Below are 15,978 nucleotides of genomic sequence, written 5' to 3' on the forward strand. Positions count from 1 at the left end.
GATCAGACATTGTTTCGTTCTGCTGTGCATGGGGTCGCTATGAGTCGGTTCCGACTCGATGGCACCTGACAACAACAACATCATATACTAGAAGAGACAGTAAGTATGTTGTAGGATTCTCTATAAAGGCCATTTGGGGGAAGTTCTGACTGACACTCGGTGATTCAAGCTTTGCTATAGCAATAAGAAAGCAGCTGCTGAGAAGTCGGGGCCTGAACCTCCACCCACTGACACTCAGGAATGGTGCCTGAGGTTTCCTTAGAAGAAGAAGAAAAACAATTTAAATTTAGGAAAAGACATAACAAAGTAATCCATCTCTTTTTAACATGGATACATGTTATTATACCAAAAGACACTATTTAGAATGGTTTTGAATGGGTTATTTTCTTCTCCCCAGTTCCACAAACATTGAAGCCAATGTCTAGTTCACACACAAAAAAAGGTGTATAGTATTTATAATGCTGAGTATTTCATAGGAAAGCTGAATGTTGCTGTAAAGAGCTTTTTCAGTCTTTTTTTTTTTTTTTTTTTAATCTCCTTCTAATGAATGAAAAGGGGAGTTTCCGAAAACAGATGGGATTTCTTTTTAAGATAAACCATATGTAGGGACTGCAGGTTAATGTGCTGGACTGCACGGTCAGTTTGAGCGTCAAGGCTGGTGGTTCAAGCTTACCAGCCACTCCTCATAAACTCTACCTATACAGGGTCACTGGAGTCCTGGTGTGGCACTGTGGGTTAATGTGCCAGACTGCAAAGCCGTCTGAACTGCAAGGTAGGCAGTTCAAGCTCACCAGCTGCTCCTCAGAGACCCCATACAGGGTTGCTATGGGTCGGAATCGATTCGACGGCACTTAACAACAACAACAAACAGGGTTGCTATGAGTCAGAACCAACTCAACAATATTGACAAGCGGAGGGGTGTTTTTAAAGATGGCTGGCTATACTCGTTTTCCCTCATGATAACAAATTTGTCATAACTCAGTAACATGGACTTGCCCCTACAGGTATTTGTTAATAATTTTGAAATATTAAGGTCTTGCCAACCTTCTGAAGATTCAAGCCTATATTACCGAAAACAAGATAGACTAGGCTTTCAGGCACAATTACCTTGAAGTAAAATGTAATGACTAAATATATAAAGAGGTAATTTGATTGCATATGTTGTATCCAGTTTTACCTCCCTCCATATTAATAGTTGATAAAGATTTTAATTTATATGAAACCTCTAAGGTAGAATCAAAGCTTCTCTTGGGAAAACGACAAATTTTTAGGATAACCAATCCTAAATTGGTACCAAAGATTACCACATGATGGAGAATACACTCTATTAATAAAGAACACATGTTCAACTTTCTGGAAAATAAAATGTACACGCCTTCAAGATGGTATAAAACAAAGGTTAATGCTTCGGGGGCACATTTCTTAAAGGGTTTGCTGAATGTGTAAATAATTAACTTTTGTGTTATATGAACATAATATATGAATATATGGAAAACGAAGTCTACATAATTCAGTTTTAGCTCTGGATTACTTCAGTTGACCTCTGTGAAGGTTTTATCTGTATAGAGTAGATGTTTGATTTGTTTTAACTTATTTGTTTTTTGTTATTTTTTCTTCACTCAAGATTTAAAGTAAAATTCTACTAAAAGAAAAGTGTATGTCAGAGCTGAGTGGCTTGATTTTGTTTGGCTTCTCTCAGTCAAGCGTTTTGCACATTGAGATTTTGGTGAAAAAAATAAATCTTTAATGGATATAAAATCATCATGCAAGTCCTCTTACTTGAACCCCAAACCAATATACTCTCATTACCTCTTTTCTGAAAGTTCAGGAAAAAGCATTCATCAGTTAAGGCTTGATAAGGAAGGAGGAGCATTTTGCCTACTTTAATAGTAACAATACTCACTGCTTATTTTTAAAACTGGATTTAAAACACTGAATAGTATAAATATAATAAGGGGTGAATCAATTCTTATGGACATCTTATAGTTATCCAAACTGAAGATTTTATATTTCTTCCTTTTGTTGAAAACCTACATTCTACATGCCACCATATACACAGCCCACATATACACAGCCCACAGCCTGTGAGGTGTATTACAAGAGTCCCCACCTTATCATCTTCCTTCGAGGTTGTATTTGTACTGTTCTTTTTTTTGTACATTTTGGCTGCAGTCCTGGTAGTACAAGATACTGTAATATGAATCATCTCTACTTCTGTCTATAGTTATAATTAGAACTCAACCACAGTCTTCTTGTCCTCGTCCACCTCTCTTGGCCTGACAAGGAGGATTGCTGTATACAGTCAGGCACTTTGTATTAATATGTTAGAAATTTAAAATCTGTTTTGTACTATGGATACCTATAATCAAAACTTTAACTAGGATATTAAATAAATTTTAGTCTTATTAGAAATTTTTTTAAAATCTGTATTAAGCACTTGATATATATGTAAAATAAATGTAAGGAAAATCTTCTGCTATACAGCTTATAAAATAAACTCATACTGTAAATTTCTTAAAGTTAAGTACACAATTCAAACTTTATTAAGAAAAAAAGTAAAGTAGATCATCGTGATCAGTCTGTTAATCCACAAGCCTTTATTATATATGAGAAAGCCCTTGTGGCACTGTGCTTAAGTGCTCGGCTGCTAATCAAATGGTCAGCAATTCAAGCAGAGCACGGCTCCATAGGAGGAAGGTGTGGCAGTCAACTTCCCTAAAGACACAGCCTTGGAAACCTTATGGCGCAGTTCTACTCTGTTCTACAGGGTTGTTAGGAGTTGGAATTGATTTGAAGGCAATGGGATTAGTCTGTTGAAAGGCAATTTCATATGAGCCACATCCCTTTTCCAAATTCATCTTCTCTTTCCAACTAGTATCACATAACCACACTCACATGTTCTTCCTATCACTTCTTTTGGCCAGTCCCAGCTCTACTAGAGCCTACCTATGGCATTTTCTTTTACACAAAAGCTGTATCTCTTAAGCAGTTGTACAATGCCTGCCCAAAAGTATGGTAATTCAAAATATTCTAAAGGCACAGCCGCTCATGCTCATGGAAAGCTTCCAAAACACTTTCCATTAAAAAGCACATGCTATGCCTTTGAATATTTCAAAACAATGCTTTAAATACTACATGCCCCAAAGTGAATGTTATTTCTTAAAAACATTAAAAGTCTGAGAGAATAAACATCATGCATTACTTTATTTATACACAAAACACTAGAAATATATATATATTTTTTAATCCATGAAGAATCCTAGTTATCCACATGGCCTTTGGATGACCATCCCAGGTGTCTTGTATGTAATAAAAAATAAATAAGTCACAACTTGACACCTTGCCAGAACCTGAAGTGCAGCTGGGAGCAGACCCTTCAAAGCCCTGGTAAGGTGCCAGGCCCCAGAATTGTGATTTATAAAGAAGTAGGGGAGGCAACAAAAGAAGGGAAGAAGATATATATTAGAGTGGCTAGCAATCAACCACCAAGTACCCTGAATTAAAATGTTACTCAGTTCTTGTAATTGCACTGTCTGCCTCTGTACAACTTAATTCACACAAAGGAATTCTGGAAAATAGGATATAGTAACTAGTCAACCTCAAATGCTGAGAAATAATTTTCTTTGAAAGCTGAGATCTGATAGAGATAAATCTTGCCCAAATCGTATCCCTATTTAATACTTCTTAGTGTAGGCTCAATTACATACGAGACGGTTTTCAAAAGTTTGTAGGAAAATGGAATTAAAAGATAATGAAACTTATCCACGAACATTTTGAAGGTGCTCTGCCCCCAAACCCCAATAGCATGAGGACTTTCCAAAAGATCTGAGCACGTAGTACTTTTGTGTCAGTTCTAGGAGCCCAGAATGCCTCCTTTCTCCTGCAGTAAAAAAAGTGACCCTGTGGCTAGTACCATAATAAAGACTGTGTTGCTGTTGTTGTTAAGTTTCTATTCATAGCAACCCTGTAAAGGGATTCTGAAGCTGTAAATCTTTTATGAGATCATAAAAGCATCATCTTTCTCCTGTGGAATGCCTAGAGATTCGAACCACTCACCTTGTGGTTCACAGTCCAGTGCTTATCCTGCAGATACACTGCACTACCATAAGACTGTGTTCTGTACAAATAGAACACAATAGAAATTGTTTATAAAAATAAACCCTGGATTAACTTTGCAGTCTAGGAGCGGAGGTCCCTAAGACCATCAAGGGAGAAGAGCAGAGAGCAGGACCCTACCCAGAGCTCCGGAGAAGCAGTGATGCCTGAAATGGAGGCAGAGATGATGACGTGGAGCGATGGAGCAGCTGGAGACTTTAGATCCAGAGAGGGAGAGCGACTGTGTGCTGAAGACCTGGGGGGTATGGGGGGAGGATTGCAGGGTATACCCTTTGGTTGGTTGATGATGCATGGAAGGGACTGTAACCATGGCAATGAGATATACGATAGAATGAAAGTAAAACTAATATTCTCCCATGTAAATTATCACATAATTCACAATAAAACATTTAAGAAAAAATAAACCCTGATTTAATTTCTTTTACATTGGGCTTATTATGCCTTAGTCTGAAACTTAAATGAAAGAAAAAAGAAGACATTTCAGAGTTCAACTCATAATTTTACCACAATTGACACATTCACTTGCTCATCTTTGAGACTCTTACAGAATAAACTTATAAATTTTTCCAAAGGGAGAAAAATAAAAACCTTACTCAAGGTATGTTGCTATTGTTGTTATTAAGGGGTATAGAGTCGGTTTTGACTCATAGCAACCCTGTATGTCTAGGGTACCCGAGAATCAGCTGGTGGATTTGAACCGCAAACCTTACTGTTTAAACCAACCTTGTACAGGTCCAATGCATTATCCTGCTGCACCACACCCGGACTCGACTCAAGGCATGTTGTTGTTGTTAGGTGCCAGCAAGATGGTACCGACTTACAGCGACCCTATGTACAACAGAACAAAACAATGCCCAGTACAGGGCCACCCTCACAATTGTTGCCACGCTTGAGCACATTGATGCTGCCACTTTGCAAATCCATCTCGCTGGGCGTCTTCCTCTTTTTCCTGACCCGCCACCTTACCAAACATAATATGCTTCTCCAGCGACTGGTCCCGCCTGACAATACATCTGAAGTATAAGAGATGAAGTTGGGCCACCCTGGACTCCAAGAAGCCCTCTGGCTGCACTTCTTCCAACACAGATCTGTTGGTTCTTTTGGCAGACCATGGCACTTTCAATATTCTCCTCCAACACCATAACTCAATAGCATCAGTTCATCTACAGTCTTCCTTATTCAGTGTCCAGCTTTCGCATTCATATGAGGTTATTGGCTTGGGTCAAGCGCACCTTAGTCCTTAAGCTGACATCTTTGCTCTTCAAAAAGGTCTTGTGCAGATTTGCCTAATGCAATATGTCATTTGATTTGACTACTGCTTCCATGAGGGTTGATAGTTGATGCAAGAAGAATGAAGTCCTTGACAACTTCAATCATTTCTCCATTGATAAGAATGTTATTGGTCCAGTGGTGAGGATTTTTGTTTTCCTGACATTGAGATGCAACCCATACCGAAGGCTGTGCTCTTTGATCTTCATCAATAAATGTTTCAAGTGCTCTTCACTTTCAGCAAGCAAGGTTGTATCATCTGCATATCATAGGCTATTAATGAGTCTTCCTCCAATCCTGACGTCATGTTCTTCTTTATATAACCCAGCTTCTCGGATTATTTGCTCAGCATACAGGTTGAATAAGCATGGTGAAAGAATACAATATTGTTGCACACCTTTCTTAATTTTGAACCATTACAGTGTTACATGGTCTGTTCGAACAACTGCCTCTTGGTCCATGTACAGTTCCTCATGAGCACAATTAAGTGTTCAGGAATACTCATACTTCACAATGTTGTCCATAGTGTGTCATGAGCCACACAACTGAAAGCCTTTGGGTAGTCAATAAAGCACAGGTAAGCACCTTTCTGGTATTCTCTGCTTGAGCCAAGATCCACTGGACATCAGCAATGATATCCCTTGTCCATGTTCTCTTCTGAATCCAGAATGAACCTCTGGAAGTTCTCTGTCAATGTATACTTGCAGCCGTTTCTGTATTATCTTTAGTAAAACTTTATTTCCATGGGCTATCAAAGAGACTGTCCGATGATTTCCGCATTCTGTTGGGTCACCTCCCTTTGGAATGGGCACAAATACGGATCTCTTCCAATCAGTTGGCCAGATAGCTGTCTTCCAAATTTCCTGACAGAGATGAGTGAGTGCCTCCATTGCCGCATCACTTTCTTGAAAGATTTCCATTTTCATTCCATCAATTCCTGGTGCCTTGTTCTTTGCCAATTCCTTCAATGCACCTTGGACTTCTTCCTTCAGTATCATCTGCTCTTGGCCATATGCTACCTCTTGAAATGGTTGAACATCAACCATTTTCTTTAGGTACAGTGACTCTGTATTCCTTCTTCTTTTGATACTTTCTGCATCATTCAATAATTTGCCCAGAGACTCTTTCAATAACCAAAGTCAAGGCTTGAATTTTTTCTTCAGTTCCCTCAGCTTGAGAAATGCTAAGCATGTTCTTTCCTTTTGGTTTTTTAACTCAAGATCTTTGCACATTTTGTTGTAATATTTGGCTTTGTCTTCTCGAGCTGACATTTGAATTTTTCTATTCAGCTCTTGTACCTTCTCATTTCTTCCATTTGCCTTAGCATCTCTACACTGGAGAGCAAGTTTTAGTGTCTCTTCTGACATCCATTTTAATATTTTCCTTCTTTCTTGTCTTAATGACTTTTTGCTTTCTTCCTGTATGATTGTTCTTGGCCTCATCTCACAACTCTTCTGGTCTTCGGTCTTTAGTGTTTAATGTATCAAATCTGTTCTTCAAATGATCTCTAAATTCTGGTGGGATATATTCAAGGTCATATTTTGGCTCTCATGGACTTGCTTTCATTTTCTTCAGCTTCAGTTTAAATTTGCATATGAGCAATTGATGGTCTGTCCCACAATCTGCTCCTGGCCTCGTTTTGATTGATGATATGGAGCTTTTTCATCATCTCTTTCCACACATGTAGTCAATTTGATTTCTGTGTATTCCATCTGGTGAGGTCCATGTGTATAATTGTCTCTTATGCTGTCTAAAGAAGGTATTTGAAATGAATCATTGATTTTGCAGAATTTTATCAAGAGATCTCCAGCATCACTTCTATCACCATGGCCTTATTTTCCAACTACTGATCCTTCCTCTTTGCTCCCAACCTTTGCATTCCTATCACCAATAATGATGAATACATCTTGATTGCATGTTTGATCAATTTCAGATTGAAGAAGTTGGTAGAATTCTTCTATTTCATCCTTACTAGCTTTAGTGGTTGGTGCGTAAATTTGAGTGGTATTAACTGGGCTTCCCTGTAGGCACATGGATATTATCCTATCAGACAGCATTGTACCTCATGACTGATCTGGATATGTTCTTTGTGAAGATGAAAGCAACACTATTCCTCTTCAATTTGTCATTCCCCGCATAGTAAACCAGGTGGTTGTCAGATTCAAAATGGCCAATATCAGTCCATTTCAGCTCACTAATGCCTAAGAGATTGATGTTTATGCATTCCATTGCATTTCTGACAATTACCAATTTTCCTAGATTCATACTTCATACATTCCATGTTCCGATTATAACTGGATGTTTACAGCTGTTTCTCTTTAGTTTGAGTTGTGCCCCATCAGCAAATGATGGTCTCTCGGGCTTTACTCCCATGGGCTTTAATCCATTTGCATCATCATGGTCAATCTATTTTGAGGAGGCAGCTCTTCCCCAGTCGCATTTTGAGTGCCTTCCAACTTGAGGGGCTCATTTTCCAGCACTATATCTGACAGTGTTTCTCTGCTATTCATAAGGTTTTCAGTGATTAAATATTCAGAAGTAGTTCATCACTCCTTCTTCTTAGTCTGTCTTTGTCTGGAAGCTCATCTAAAACCTGTCCACCATGGGTGACCCTGCTGGTATTTAAAATACCTGTGGCATAGCTTCCAGAATCACAGCAACTCACAAGCCATCACAGCACGACAAACTGACAGACAAGTGGTGGACTCAAGGCATGCAGGTTGTTTTTTGTTTCTTTCTTTTTTAAAATAACTATCAGTATTTATTGGAAAATAAACATTGGACTGCTAGCCACAAAGTAGGCAGTCAAACCTGTCAGGTGCTCCTTGGAGAAGCTATGAATTGGAATCAACTCTATGGCACTGAACAACAATCGCTATTTACTGAGTAGCTAGTATACCATATTTATTAAGTAGGTTACTTCTGCTAAGGCTTTGAGAGAGACAGGCACAGCTCATTTTGTTGTGCATCACTCATTGGCAGGTTGTAAATAATGTGTTTGCTTTTTAAAAAAAAAAAAAAAACAACTGAAGGTTTGTGTTGAGCAAGTTCACCAGCACCATTTTTCTTATGGCATATGCTCATTTTATGTCTCTATGTCACAATTTTGGTAATTCTCACACTAGTTCAAACTTTTTCATACAGATATTACAAACTTAACAGACTACCAAAAAAAAAAAAAAAAAAAAGCTGCCATCAAGTCAATTCATAGCAAAACCATATATGGGGTTTCTAAGGCTGTAACTCTTTACAGAGGCAGAAAGACTCATCTTTCTCCCACAGAGCAGCTGGTGGGGAGCAGCCCATGTTTTTTTTTTTTTTTTGACTACAGTGCCACCAGGGCTCCTAATGGACTACAGGACAGAAGTAAGCAAAATTTTTCAATGCACTGGGAAACCAAAAAACGCAAGTGAGTTACTTCATTACAATATTACTTTATTATAATAGTCTGAAATGGAACTAAACTCTAAACGTCTCTGAAGTATGCTATGCCTATATAAAGAAATATACATATCTCAAGTCAAGCAGATGTTTTTGTTAATTAATAAGAAAGAATGTGTCCATATTCAGAGCATTTTCTAAGAGTTCATTATATGCCAAATATTGTATTGAGTACAGGAATGCAGAAATAAATAAAAGAATATCCTTGCTCTCAAGGAAATAAAGGTGGTGACTCAAACACATGTTTATAGACAACTGCCGAACAAACAAGGATAAGGGAATACAGATTAAGTCCTTTTGCACATTAGATTTTTTTTTTTTTTTTACCATTTTTTAAAAATATGTGGATGAGTCAAAATTTATTCACAATCCGGCTGAAAATGTTACTTTAATCAACTTTTAGAAAAGACAAATACATCAATTTTCAACGTAATACCCATGCTTTTCAATATACTTTTCCATCTGTTAGCAAGTTTTCGTATTCCCTTATTAAAATGCTTTAGGCTGAGCTGTGAGCCACAAAAGCACTGCTGTCTTCACTTCTTCATCAGAGGTGAATCTTTATCCTCAAAGGGCCGCTTTCAGGGGACCAAATAGATGGTAGTCCTATAAAGCAAGATCAGGACTATAGAGAGGATGCTTTAATACCTCAAAATGAAGTTTTTGCAGGGTGTCAACAGGTGGGCAGAGGTGTGTGGATATGCATTGTCACACAAGATCACAACGCCCTTGGATAGCAGTCCTCTACATTTAATCTGAAGTTTAGACTTCAGCTCTTCAGTAAGCATCTCACTGTAATGAGCACTGTTAACTGTTGAAGCTTTTTCCTGATAGTGTTCCAATACTGGTTCTTGAGAATTCCAGAAACTGTAAGCATCAATTTTTCAACTAACAGCTGACTAGAACATTTTCTTGGTCACTGACTGAGGATGTTTCCATTCCATACACTACCATTTACTCTCAGACTCATAGTGATGCATTCCATCATTACCAATAATGATTCTTTTAAAGAAACTTTTACCTTCATTCAAGTATCAGTCCAAATTTTGTTTGCAGATGTCCAAGCGCTTCTATTTATGCTCCTTGAGTTGTTTCAGTATCCATCTCACACAAACTTTTGAAACCCAAGTCTGTCGTGGATTACTGCATAGGAAAAGCATGGCTGATAAGCAAATTATTTGCAACAGAATCCACTGGGCAGGGGTGCAGTGGGCACAAACAGTGAAGACCAGTCTAGAGAGGCAGGCCAGGGCCATATCTAGAAAGTCATAATATCCATATGCAGCAGAGGACATTTATCCTGATTTGAACCAATGAAAGGCTTCAAGGTAGAGGAGGGGAGACACTATAGGGTGGGATCAGATTTCAACTTCAGAAAACAATACTTTGTCCAAGGTGTGGAAAAGATATTTGGGGTAGAATAGGAGAAAAAGAAAGAGCCAAGTCCAGAAAAGTGATGTTAAATGCTTGAACTACAAAGTGTCAACAGATAGGAAACAGCCTTGAAAATGAAGCAGAAGCAACAAAGTTAGTAGTTATATACTGACTCCTCCCAAACTCACTTCCACCAAAAAGGTATTTTAATGTCACTATTTAAAAGGATAAATCTGTTGCAAAAGACAGATTTTGTTGTAAATTTGGGTGTTAGGGAGGGCAATACCCAAGAAGGAGGAGGGCGTGGAAGCCAAGGTAGTTAGGGGAACACTAAGGCAGGTTTGCATGGGCTAAATGGGACAGAGGTAAATAGTGATGCATACACAACCTTGGAACAACAGGGCTCTCTGATACAGAGATTGAGGCATAGTCTGAGAAGGGGAAATAATACTAAAATGCTTGTCTGTCTTATGCATACTGGTTTCCCTTGCCTTGTTGTTGTTGTTGTTGTGTGCCGTGGAGTCGGTTCCGACTCATAGCAACCCTGTACAGGGTTTCCGAGGCTGTAAATCTTTACGGGAGCAGAAAGCCTCATCTTTCTCCCGCAGAACAGCTGGTAGTTTCGAACTGCTGACCTTGCGGTTCACAGTCTGATTCGTAACCACTAAAATGGACACTTGAGTGGAATAGAAAGGAATGTCGGGAAACATGATTACAGAAAGCTTTCAAAGCCCATCTTCTATATAACTGGCTGGAATACCTAAATGGGGTTCTACAACATGCCCAGTGAAACAGGCCTCTTGCAGAGCCTTTACAGTGTATAGGACTTTAGGTGGAATCCTGAGCCCCATCCAGAACCTTCTGAGGTGGGACATTCCCACTAGGAAGGACAAGCAGACCAGCCTGGAACAGCGAGAGTGACAGAGGATACATCTTCAAAGAAAGATCAGCAAGAAAATACCAAAACAAAAATGGTAGTATGATGGGCTACTATAAGAATAAGCAAGTTGTTTGCTGGCAAGCCATCAAGGCAAGCAATCAAGTCCTTCATGACAAACCCCCTTCTAAGACTAAAACTCAAAGGAAACACATAAGCAGGTATGTAAGCTTTCTGGCGACCACAGTGGTCTACAGAGTGGAGGAGGGGTAAAGGCATCAATGAAAAAATGGGCTGAGTTCAACCATGTTCCACAGACTCCCGTTGACCTGGAGATGAGAGAGAGAAGAGGAAGGTCTGATTGGTCCAAAGTGTGGTGAGACCTGGGGACACCTGCGCCTATGGACAAGGACAAAGCCACAGTGGGCTAGAGCTGAGAGTGAAGCATCCAGTTGATATGAAGTGAGGGGAGACGCACAAGAACATCCAAACTTTTAGATAGTACCCATTTGACCTAGCCTCAATGGCTGGATAATCAGAACTCAACTAAAGGAAGACAAAAAAGAAAATAATTTTTGATAAGGAAACAAGGGCAAATTGCTACAATTTGATGAACTTGACCTATATTCATGGAGGTAATAGCTCAAAATAACAACAGAGAAGGAAGGAGTCTTCACATCAAGTATCAATGCTATAACCTCTGTATACAGGGTAGATAGGGATGAGCAACTTAGACATTGGCTACCTAAAATGAGGGGGCAATAAAGGCACAAAGTGACTGACGTACAAGGTTTCAAGAGGGAGTTTAGTTTAAGAGTGGGGGCGGGGAGAAAGAGTCCCCACTGAATAGTTATCATCTTGTCTAGATGGGTCTGGTGAAAAGAGATGGGAATAAGATTCCTATGATTCAATAGTAATTGTTATCATGACTAACTCCAACTGTCACAATTGGAATTATTTTGTAACAAAAACAGGGGAGTGGTTAATCTTACAGTCCAGAAACAGAGGACCCTAGGACCATCAAGGGAGAAGAGCACCAGCAGAATGCAGGACCTTATCCAGAGAAGCAGTGAGGACACCAGAGACACAGATGTGGTCATGGAGAGGAGGAGCAGCTGAGGACTCTAGATTCATGGGAAAAGAGGGACTAAGAGCTGGTGGCCAGGAGGCAGACCTGTAGAATGTGCCCTTTAGAAGTGTAAATTATTATATATACCTGAGTGTTAAAAAAAATAAGAGCTAAAGTGAATAGAGAGAAATACTGTTAACTGATGGTACATGGAAAGGATTATAACATTGTAATGAAATAAGGTATATGATTTGTTGAATGTAAAACTGATGATCTGCTCTGTAAACCTGCACTCAATCCACAATAAAAACCTTAATTAAAAAAAAAAAAAGAGATGGGGATAAGAATCTTATGATTCAACAGTAAGAGTTATCATGACTAATTGTGATGGTCACAACTGTAAAGGTAGAAGTTTTATAACAAAAAATGGGGAAATAGTTAATCTTACAGTCCAGACACAGAGGACCTTAGGACCACCAAGAGAGAAGAGCACAAGCAGAATGCAGGACCTTATCCAAAGAAGCAGCGACACCAGAGATGGAGGTAGAGATGGGGACATGGAGAGAGCAGAGGATTCTATAGTTACGGAAAGAGAGGGACTGAGAGCTGGTGGCCAGGAGACAGACTTGCAGAATGTGCTCTTTGGTAGTGTAAATTATTATATATGCCTGAGTGTCTAAAAAAAAAGCTAATAAATAGGGAGAAATACTGTTAACTGACGGTACATGGAGAAGATTATAATCATCGTAATGAAAGAAAGTTTATGATTTGTTGAATGTAAAACTGATGATCTGCCCTGTAAACTTTCACTCAATCCACAACAAAAACTTAAAAAAAAAAAATCTCTGTAAAGAGCAAATATGTCACTTTAACAACTAAGGTACAACTGCCCCAAGCCATGATATTTTCAATCACCTCATATGCACGTAAAAGCTGAACAATGTATTGAAAACACTGGAGAAAAATCGATGTATTTGAATTATGGTGTTGGCCAAGAATACTGGCTATACCATGGACTGCAAGCAAAGTAAACAAATCTGTTTTGGGAAAAGTACAGCCAGAATTTTCCTTAGAAGTGAGACTGGCAAAACTTTGTCCTACATACTTTGACCACGTTATCAGGAGGAACCAGGTCCTAGAAAAGGAAATCATGCTTGGTAAAGTGGAGCGTCAGCAAAAATGAGGAAGATCCCAAATGAGATGAATTGACACATTGGCTGCAACAATGGGCTCAAACATAGGAATGCTAATGAAGATAACACAGGACCAGGCAGTGTCCGACTGAACTTAACAACAACCTACAAGGGAAACCAGATCAGTAAAAAAACAAAAAACTAAATATGTGTGTGTGTATGTGTGTGTGCACACGCGCGCATGAAAAAATGTTTAGGTAAAATGGAATCAAGTGAAAGAAAAGTTGGTTCAAAGATTACAATTACTTCAAACACTAACCCTCCATAAAAAACAAAAAAACAAGCACTGGGACCTATACAAGAGCATCTTGTTGTTGTTGTTGTAAAATACCGTCAAGTTGGTTCTAACTCATAGCGACCCTGTATAGGGGTCCTGAGGAGCAGCTGGTAAGCTTGAACTACTGACCTTGCTGTTCAAACAGCTTTGCAGTCTGGCGCATTAAACAACAGCGCCACACCAGGACTCCTTAGTTAACTGCAAATACAATCACAGTAAACACCTTTCTTCTACAGACACTTCCAGAATTATCCACTTTTCTTCTATAGGGATTTCACAAGCACAAAGGTAAACTATAAAATTGTATCTCCCAGGAACAAACACATAAAATAACTATTTTGTTCTTTAAATGTCCTGCTATTCCTCATTCTTTCCTTCAAACAATCATCTCTATAGCAACACACACTTTCGAAATTTGTGGATGGAAAACATGTTTTTGCAAAAATATGAAATGAGTGAATTTAATTTTTTCCTTTACTAAAAGGCATACAAAATACACCTTAAGAAACAACTGAAAAATATAACACACACACAAAAAAAATAATTATATATATATATATATATAAAACACAAAAAAATGTACTATGAAACAAAAACAAAAGCAAATGTACAAATCATACAACTGATAGCATATATTTTTACATGGAAATTCTTTTTATAGGTATATATATATATATAAAAATATATATATATATATATATATAAAACACAAAAAAATGTACTATGAAACAAAAACAAAAGCAAATGTACAAATCATACAACTGATAGCATATATTTTTACATGGAAATTCTTTTTATAGGTTACAATGACACCTTGTGGTAAACCCTGCTAAATTATAAAAATTATTTTGGAAAAATATTTTTATAGGAGAGACAACTGGTATAGAAAACAGCAAATACCAATAGCATACTACTGAGGTGAAACGAACATGTATAATAACGTATGTGGAAAATCAAGGGGAAAAAAAATGAAACTTTTTGAAAATGTCACTCAATAACATACACAAAAGCATGTTGTTGTTGTTGTTGTTAAGTGCCATCAAGTAGGTTCTGACACATAGCATCCCTGCATAGAGTTTCCAAGGAGCAACTGGTGAGCTTGAACCACTGGCCTTGCAGTTCAAACGACTTTGCAATCCAGCTCATTAACCCATACACAGTGCCAGACCAGGACTCCAAAAGCACGGTACAAATATTAACTGTAAGGTATAATACAATTACCCTTCACTTGAATTTGCATTATTAGTATAATTAAGATTTTTTAATAGTATAAAATAAATTACTTTTATAATATTTAATAAAACTTATAGCACTGGCAATCTCTATACATGAAAAAGTTGACGCATAGTTTATAAATTATCAAAATAACTGTCATTTCTTTCTCAGAACTTAAAAATGATAGATACTATAGTAAAATTTTCTTTACTAAAACAATAATCAAGATAATATATAATTACCTGTCATAAAGAGGAAACTATGTTTACTAACCTATGCTAAACACATGGAAGCATAGAGTTTCCAGTGCAGTTTGCTTATTGTCACCACTATGAATGTCTTAGAACTATTCTTGTTTAGTATCTACAATACCATGATCACCTCCTCTGTAACTCTCTGACCTTCACACGCTCCCTATTTGCTCCCTTTCCACCACTCATATAGGAAATCTCATCTGCCACTTTCTTGTTCCACCTCTAAAAGTCAAGATGTCATTCTCACAATGAATGACACAACTATACAACCCAACTCCCACTCCAAGCACGTATTGCCTCATCTACAATAGAAGCTCAACATAAAGCACATTAACCTCAAATTTTCTGTCTTCTGACAAAAAATAAAATGCACATATGCATACACATTTGTGCATATAATTATACATACACATATACATATATATATATAATTATACACACACACACACACACACACACAGAGTCCAGGTGTGGTACCGTGGGTTAATGCACTATCTGCAAAGTCGGTTTGAACCACAAGGTTGGGAGTTCAAGCTAACCAGCCACTCCTCAGAAACCCTATACAGGGTCACTATGAGTCAGAATTGACTTAACGGCACTTAACAACAACAAGAAATGTGTGTGTGTGTATATATATGTATGAATAAATATGCTTTTTAAGACAGAAAATTTTAAGTTAATGAGTTCTTTAAAAACTATACGTGTGTACATATATATACTTATATATAATTTTTTATAAGGAGCTCTGGTAGCATAGTGGTTATGAATCAGCCTGCGAACCGCAAGGTCAGCAGTTCAAATCTACCAGCTGTTCTGCGGGAGAAAGATGAGGCTTTCTGCTCGCATAAAGATTTACAGCCTTGGAAACCCTGTACAGGGTCGCTATGAGTTAG

The 15,978-nt window shown here is 38.0% G+C and overlaps 1 pseudogene; it reads left to right on the forward strand.

Moving 5' to 3' along the window:
- LOC102811682 overlaps nucleotides 1–15,978 on the forward strand; it is a 40,249-nt pseudogene that overhangs the window by 1,782 nt on the left and 22,489 nt on the right.

This window comes from Chrysochloris asiatica, unplaced genomic scaffold (genome assembly GCF_000296735.1).
Source record: "Chrysochloris asiatica unplaced genomic scaffold, ChrAsi1.0 scaffold00174, whole genome shotgun sequence".
NCBI classification, from domain to species: Eukaryota; Metazoa; Chordata; class Mammalia; order Afrosoricida; family Chrysochloridae; genus Chrysochloris; species Chrysochloris asiatica.